The 8,878-nt window shown below is 38.8% G+C and overlaps 1 long non-coding RNA gene across 1 annotated transcript; it reads right to left on the bottom strand.

Moving 5' to 3' along the window:
• Positions 1-231: 231 nt before the first annotated feature.
• Positions 232-2,383, bottom strand: LOC131920933 (uncharacterized). Its single transcript, XR_009381802.1, has 2 exons — positions 2,217-2,383; positions 232-657 (listed from the first exon to the last, which is right to left on the bottom strand). It is a non-coding gene; the product is annotated as an uncharacterized LOC131920933 (long non-coding RNA).
• Between the last annotated feature and the right edge of the window lie 6,495 nt (positions 2,384-8,878).

Below are 8,878 nucleotides of genomic sequence, written 5' to 3' on the forward strand. Positions count from 1 at the left end.
CAATAGTTAATAAAATGACGTGTCCTAGAGGAAGGAAGCTTCTCTCTAGTCCCCTTCCATTGCTCTCTCATTGTTCATATTACCTTTTCATATGTGGGATTTCATTTTCTTTCCTCTTCAATGAGATATCTTCTAGTACACACTACCCTGAAACAGTGGCTTGCAAAACAACACTGACACTACAAAAGTTTGATGCCAACACCAATGAAAATAATACAAAACCCAAGAGACACATTCAAAAGTTTTTATTGAGTCTGGTGTATCTAGTCACACAAAAAAATGTCCATACTTTAAAATTTTTCAATGTTCTGTTCTTCATTATATTTAAAATGTTGTGAAACTGGGTGGGAAGAAAATTGCTATGCACAACCAGTAATTTGAGAAGCATTTTTCTTTCTTCACGGATGTTCAAAACATTAAAGACTCTCATATGCACCAGTCAGTTGGAAAGGAAACTGAGCATGATCAATATTTTTGGCCTTCTGAATAAGTATTGGTCTAAACATTAATACTTCCTCTCTTTCTTCAAGAGCCTTCCCTTTGATTTCAGTAATCCTGTAAGACAGTGAAGAAACAAAGCTGGCAAAATCTTCATCTGATGGGAACATCAGGAGAGCTCATGCAGCCAAAGCGAAAGCCTTCCTCAGGGTCCTGAATCTAGAATGGAGGTGATAGAGATGGGAAATACTTACTATGTGAAATATTTTCTGTTAAAGCCATTACAAATATAAAGTTATTGGTAGGAAGATGATTAATACATGAAATATATTTACATATATAGTTTATTTCCGTATTCCCATATTTGAAAATTTAGTTTACATTAGTTAATAGTTGATAGTTCTCTAGAGGGATAAGGACAAGGTAGATAATGTTGCATGGTGAGAAGAAAATGCATGTTTAAAGTGACCACATTATACTAGCAGCTTCATCCATGTCTCACTGTTGATGTGACTCTTTTTGTGCAGACCCAGTTCAGGCATCTATACCCTCTGTGTCTTTGGGATTGCATTTATTTTTCTTGCTCATAAAATGATATTTTGTAGCACTTTTCCATGTATGTTGACTCTTACATTATTTCTGTTCCCTTTCTTAAAATGTTCCCTAATTCTTAGAGGGAATGGTATAAATGTCTAGTTTAAGGTCAGTCACTCATCCATCACTTAATCTGAATACACTACGTAGTCATGTGTCTCTTCATTCATTGCCATCACTGGAAAATGAGGATTGTCTGATTAATACTTTCTCTCTTTCTTCAAGGTGAAGTAGATTTCAAATCCAATGAGAGAGTTGTTGGTTACCTTTGTTATAATAGTGACTCTACTGAACAAGTGTGTAAATCTTGCTTGGTGGGTTAGTTTTGTAGATCTTAGGGCTCATACCTGAATAAGACAATTGATACCTTTCCTTTTCCTAAGCCTGCCTAAAAATTTTCCGTAGTATAAAAATTACCCAGTAGGATGGAAGCTGCCAGATCAGTTTCTGCTTGATTATTTTTTACTCTACATCCAAGGTCTGCTACCGACAGATTCAAGGAGAAAGAGGAACCATTATGTCCAGTTGTTTATAGCATCGAGCAACAATGGATAGTTCGAATCCAGTGGTTACATTGGTCCCTTAGTTAAATTATATGAGTTACAAACCCAACCCAGAATTTGGGAAACATGGAAATGGCCTGGTAGTGATAAGGGTTGGCAAGAAGATAAGATAAAGTAGTCATAACACATTGTATATATGTAAACTTGTCAAATCACAAAATTAATCAATAAAAATTATCACGAATAATTATGATTTCATGCTTGTTTTGTGACCACACAAAATGGCCTGAATAAAATGTGCATTTCAGTTTCCATATATATTTTCATTATTATCTGCCATCATTTGATTGTATCAACTTGAAAATAACAATTTAGTGAACACTCCAGCCATTGCTTTTCCATTAACCCACACATGCCATCTATACTGTTTCAAAACAATTCATTCTATGCCTTATTGAGTTATTAAACTCTTGGGTGAGAATATCCCTAAATATAAAATGTATGACATATACTTTCTTTAGATATATTATAACTGTTGTTTACTATTTTGAATATAGCCTCCAACCAGATTTCTAGCTTCTGTTTTGATTTCTAAAGACATTTGTTATTGGTTGGTATTGGCAAAATTATTAAGGCCACTCCACGTAGTTAAAAGGAAGATTTATTTAGTGGGTAAGTTACAAATGAAGGGATAGGTAGGTCACGGGGTCTGAGGGAGGTGTATCGCAGTCCAGCTGTGTTCTCTGGAGCTCTGCTCGGTCAACCTCCACTGTCCACGGTCCCGGAACAGAGAGCGCGCTGGCCCATCCCGATCTCGGGTCTCTTGGCGACTCCCTTGGCCCCGTCTCGTAGGTCTCGTAGGTGTGACAGTTGCCGAAGCCTCAATGAGGGTTGGAACTTCCAGATCAAAGCTGGAATGGCTACCCACTACAGGTTGGTCTTTGGTCTTTTAGGGGGACTGCCATCCAGCTCCCAAATAAATCACACACGGAGTCTTATTATTACTTATGAATGCCCTGCCTTAGCTTGGCTTAGTTTATAGCCAGCTTTCTGTAACTTAACTTATCTCATCTACCTTTTGCTTTTGGGCTTTTCCCATTCTCGTACTTCTGTATACCTTACTCTTACTCCATGGCTGGTTGTATAGCTGGGTGACTGGCCCCCAATATCCTCCTCCTTCTCTGCCTCGTCCTTTTCAATTCTCTCTTCCAAGTTTTTCCTTCTATTTATACTCTCTGCCTGCCAGCCCCACCTATCCTTTCTTCTGCCTCACTATTGGCTGTTCTGCTTTTTATTGGACCATTAGGTGTGTTAGACAGGCACAGTAACACAGTTTCACAGAGTGAATGAAACAAATGCAACATTAACCAAAATAACATACCTTAAAATAATATTCTACTACAGACATTTCTTTGGATCCTACATACTTTGCTCTCATAAAGTTTCCATTATACAAGAAGTATTTGCATTATTTAGGAAGGCATCAAAAAATAACAGTAACTTTTGATGTAGTGAGAGTAATAACTGTTGACACTTAACTTGTCCTTAGATTTCAAATGTTACTCATACCCAATGCCTGGGAAAAACTGATAATATTATGGAATAAATAGGCTTTGTAAACACTCTCCCACTTCCATCTGCTTCTTACATGCTTCTCTTCCTATCCACCAGTTCAGATACCATTGCTTTTCAGGCGGTTTCTGGGTTCGCTTCAGCTATGCATTCTCGTTTGCAATCTGAATTTTCAAGTACCTGCTTATGATCTGTACTTGGCTGTACCTGGCATTTCTAAAAAAAAAAAATCAGTTTTGAAATATGAAAATGTGGAAGCCTGTTTTGCTTGGTGCTTGGTGAGAGTTTCATGGTGGTCACATGGCGGAAGCCTGAGTGGTAGACTGTCTGTGAGTGAGTGAGACAGGAAGCCAGGGCACAGGGACAGCCAGAATTACTATTTTATAACAGTTTTCTCTCCTGAGAATCAACATAGGGTTCTGTCAGAACTAAATAACCCCCTTCCTTCAAAGAGCAGTGGAGAATGAATCTTAAAAGTTCTTATTAATAAAATCAAACCTGAGCCAGTTATTGGGGTGAATGCTGAAAGGTCAGAGAATCAGAACAAGCCACAGTTATCTCACCTTGCCAGATCCTCAGCTGGTCGTGTTTCCTCAGACTGGAAGCTTCTGAGTCCTCATCCAAATGGGTCTCCGCTGAACTGTGCTGCTAGAAGCCTGAATGCTTAACCAGCCAAATGCTTAACCAACCAAATGCTTCTAGTTTCTGGTCCTCATGCCTTATATACCTTTCTGCTTTCTACCACCACTCCCTGCGATTAAAGGCTTGCTTTCTGGGATTAAAGGCGTGATGAGTCACCATGACTGTCTGAATCCTTGAACACATGGATTTCTGCCTCTGGAATGCTAGGATTAAAGGCGTGTGCTACCACTGCCTATCCTTTAGGTTTAATATTGTGGCTGCTCTGTCTCTGACCCCAGATAAGTTTATTAGCATGCACAATATTTGGGGGAATACAATACCACAGAGCAGAGCCCCAGATAACTAATTAGCTTTCACTAAGCCCTACTACTTAAATCAAGTTCTACTACCTGAAGTAGCAGTTCAGGGCTGAAACACTCTTCAAATACATGGACCTCCGATAGTCAACTTCCTTAGACATAATCCATTGGAAATCAAATGTGGATTTTTAAAAATTAATCACATTTTCATTCCTGATATAATATCTTGCTCTTTTGAGTGGTCATTAAGCTGACTAGCCACAGCACATGTCTTGTCACACAAAACAGAAAATTTTACTTTTTTCTCTAGCTGCAAAACAGATTAGTCAGCAAATGTTCTTGATTTCACCTCATGGGATTTTTGTTTCTCTTCTTTTGTCATCATTCCTCTGTTTCAATTGGTCTTTAGTTTCTGCATTTAATCATTGATGCTTCTCTCTCCAGTAACATGTTTCCCCCTAGGGAAAGCATGGATTCATACATTGATTCATTACAATCTTTCCTTAAAAAATGCAGCAGAATGGTGGAGGCCGAACTGTGGGCTCGAGGCTAGCCTAGGACATAATAGCAAGACCCTGTGAACAATAACAACCCAGAGTGCTACTGCTTATAGAATAAACCAAATTTAATGGTAATCCAAATCCCAGGGAGCTCAATAGGTCCCTCGTCTCTAGGATTTGCTATTTCATGTGTCTACCTCCAGGAGCACTTTCCTTTTTAGTAATTTTCTCCATTGGTCATTATTTCCTGATTTTCCCAGTTTCCATAAAATACTGCCTTGTTCTTGTATTTGTGGGTCTCATGCCTGAGAAATACTGGACCTTGACTTGCTTCACTATTTCACTTTGGTTTCATTCACTGTAGTCTCTCACAGATGCATTTAAGGTAGTGAGACTACCCATCTATGTGAACAAAACTTTGACTGTATAGTTTTAGTGCACGTGTACTTGAGATATACTTGGAAAAATTTAATTCCTTGTTCATTGTGGATCTCACAAGCCTTGGATACATGTATATTGTTGCAGGTCCTGATATTTTTTATAGTTTGGGAAGTTGTAGCAATCTCCTCCCATTTTAGCAATTCTATGCCAATTATAAAAGGGGGTTTCTTCTTCAATCTTTTCTTCTGTAGCTGTGCAGAGTTATTGAGAGATGTTTATTTGTTTCTATGACAGCTTCCAAGGAGAGTTTTATTTATTTACTTATTCATTTACTTATTAAAATTAATTTACTTATTTATGTGAGTGCTTTCCTGCATGTGTGCAGGTAAGAAGCCACAAGAGGGTATTGGATCCTCTAAAGGTGGAATTGCTGACAATTGTGAGCTACAATGTGGGTCCTGAGAATCGACTCTGGCCTGGTCCTCTGAAAAGCATGAAATGATCATAACCCTCAGCCCTCTCTCTAGCCTAAGATAGATTCTGTCTCTGTCTCTGTCTCTCTGTCTCTGTCTCTCTGTCCCTCTGTCTGTCTGTCTCTGTCTGTCTGTCTCTGTCTGTCTCTGTCTCTCTGTCTCTCTGTCTTTCTCTCTCTGTCTTACTCTCTCTCTCTCTCTCTCTCTCTCTCTCTCTCTCTCTCTCTCTCTCTCTCTCGTGCATGTGCCTATTTCCCAGTACTCAGGAAATCGAGCCTGGAGAATCACATGTTTGAGGCCAGTTTGTGCAACACAGTAAGTTCAAAGTCAGCTGATACAACTGGCAATCCCGTTGCTCAAAGAAGATGGTGCAGTGCTAGAGTGTTTCCTTCCTTGCCTGGCCTGCATAAATTGCTGCTTTGATATCTGGTGCTGAACAGAAAAAGCAAGTTTGCAGATCTTTGTGTTTTTAACTTTTAGTTTTAGGGTTAGCAGCTCCCTCTGGGAACAGAGATGTTATTTGTTTTTTTTTCTAGCATTGCCATAATGCTCTGTTCACCATTTGATACATGATCTATCACTTGGATTTATTTAGGTTTTTTACAACCAGAATGTACCTTGTGTAGATGCCAGAAGTCTTAGGCAGTCCTCTAATTCTCCTGCTTGACTGCATTTGTGACCTGATAGCTATTCAGTATGTCTTATTTTTTATCACTTTGTAGTCAGTTGAAAGAATTTGCAGGAAACCTTTACTAACTTTTTTTATATATAAAATATCAGACTCTCTTAAAACAGTAAATAAAATGCTGGACCTACCTGATTGGATTTGTTTGATGTTCAAGGAGAAAGTTCATGTCAGCAGTTGAAAGAATGAGAAAACTGAACCAAGGGTGTCAGAGCTGTGGTGAATTGGCCTCATATGGGTTCAAACTAAAACATTGTCGGAAACTGTGTATTAAAGGAATACTAAGCTTTTTATTCTGATGAAAAAGACACGGGGGCTTAGTGTACTTACAGGAAAATACACGTGCATACCTTACTTCAGTAATAGCAAAACCTCCTTTTCTGTGATGTTCTGACATTTCATTACCTTTGCAGGAAAAGAAAACTTAGAATGATCTGTAAGTAGGTAGCATTTCAATGTGACACTTTGGAGCCACTCTGGAGATTTCGTCTTTGATGTGATGCTTTTCGTAAACTGACAAATGTAAGGCTATGTTCACTCTCATCACCAACTTTGATCTTCCCTTCAGCAGAGCCAGACTCGGGCTCGTGTCATTATCATCATTAAGCTCTGCGAGAGCTTCCTGCTGTGTGTTTTAGATAGCCACAATATTTTTCATTTCAAGAAAGCCACGAAGGAATTTATGCTTTCCTAGTTTTATTTCTTATACTGAGTGTTTTTGGAGTTACAGGTTTTATATACATGTATAAGAAAAACAAAATGTTAACTATACTTCAAAATTAAATATGGTCCCGGTATATTTTTCCTGGCCAGAAATGAAGTCACTTAATTTAGAAATCAGGTTGAATGTTCTATCTCAATGGCCATATGTCAGCGAGATTTTAAAATTTGTTATTGATAGACAAATGAGGTAATTAATAGAGAGGTAGGAAGAAACAGGCAATTTATGTGTTTTAGAGTGAAGCTTGGTATCCTATCACTTTATTATGCAATTTCTATTCCAACTAAGTTGTTGAGAACACATTTATATTTGGTCATTAAAATATTTTGGTTTGCTTATTGGTAGAGTTTTTTTTATATAATTTTAACATGAAAACTATTAAATTATTTCCTCCATGCAAAATATATGTGCTGTGTTTGTGTCAATGTCAAAGAAATCTTACTGATGTTTAGACTGCTCTAGAGTGACAATGACTGAATAATTCATTGGTTGCTGAAAGGTCAGCTTGACTATTTCAACAAACATTTGAGAAGGCCATAGGCTTCAGCCACAGTGGGCTTTCTGTAAAGCTTTGGTTATTTATTTCTCACCATCCTCAGAAGTTATCAGGATGTATTACCTTGGCTACTATGATTCTGTGGTGGGGGGAACTGAAGTGTATGGATATTGATGAAAACTGTGGTTAAGCCAGTTACTCAAAGTTAAAGTCAAGGTCATAGACAGAGTAGAAACTGGAATTTACCTACCTAAACCCCTGTGTATTCTTTCATTGTTCAATCAAAAGAGGCAAATTATTTCTTACATGTGGTATGACTGCAATTTTGTAACTTGGAACAAAATGGTATCCTATATTTATATATCACCATTAAATTTCATCTCATCCAGTCATCTAGCAAATATTTCTTTAGTGTATAGTATGTGAAGAGTTCTATGATAGAACCAATATCATTTTTTTGATATTCTCAAAGAACTTCAGGTGTAAGTTATATTCTGCATAAGGCGTGAAAATGGAAATCTTATAATAACTTTGGAAGATAGACCTAGGGTCTGTGCCCATTTGGGTTGCTGAATAAATTGGTAAGCTTTCTTTTATCCTTAATTAGATTATAATTGCATCATATCCTCCTTCTTTTTCTCCCTCCAAACTGTAGAGAAAAGGGGCTGGCTAGAGAAACCCACCCTGACCCTGGAGCCCAGAATTAGGGAAGGATGGCTCAGATAAACCATAGTGGATTGAGCAAGGGGGAGCTGAACAGAAGAACCTTGCTGGCATGTCCCATAGTGGACTAAGCAAGGGGGAGCCGAACAGAAGAACCTTGCTGGGACGTCCCATAGTGGACTGAGTGAGAAAGAGCTGGTAACACTGAGCCAGAGATTGTGGCTCTCCACGAGAGGAGCAGGATTGCTCTGTCCTGCGGGGAAACCACCCCCCATCATACCATCATACCAGGTATATCCTGACCTTCCTGAAGAGTCAGGATACCCTTCCTTGCTGAAGCAGTTCCAGGCTTGACTCTCCTGAAGTGTGTCACTGTAAAGGTGGGCTTTGAGGTCTCATATATGTTCAAGCTAAGCTCAATGTCTCAGACCAGTTCCTGTTGCCTGTGAGTCAAGAAGTAAGGACTCTCAGCTCCATTACCATATCCACCTGTACAATGCCAGGTCCCACCATGATGATAATGGACTAAACCTCTGAAACTGTAAGCCACCCCATTAAATATTTTCCTTTGTAAGAGTTGCCATGGTGATGGTGTCTCTTTACAGCAATAGAGACCCTAACTAAGACACCTTAAGACGACTTTTTTCTCCAACTCTTAGCATTCCTTATTTACCTGTAGTTCTGTGTGTAGGGTTGAGGCCTCATTAGGTTTCCTCCACCTACATTAGGAAGTCTATTTGCATCCTCCTTGTTCAGGTCTTGCTTAGGCATTCGGGTTGGTGAGACTTTACACATGGAGCTTCAAACATTTCTAGGAGACATAGCCTCGTGGGAAACCTCATTCAGATGAATTCAGGTTCTTATAATCTTTCTGCCCCCTTTCTTCAGTGATTCTTGAGCCTTGTATGAGT

Source organism: Peromyscus eremicus, chromosome 10 (genome assembly GCF_949786415.1).
Source record: "Peromyscus eremicus chromosome 10, PerEre_H2_v1, whole genome shotgun sequence".
NCBI lineage: Eukaryota > Metazoa > Chordata > Mammalia > Rodentia > Cricetidae > Peromyscus > Peromyscus eremicus.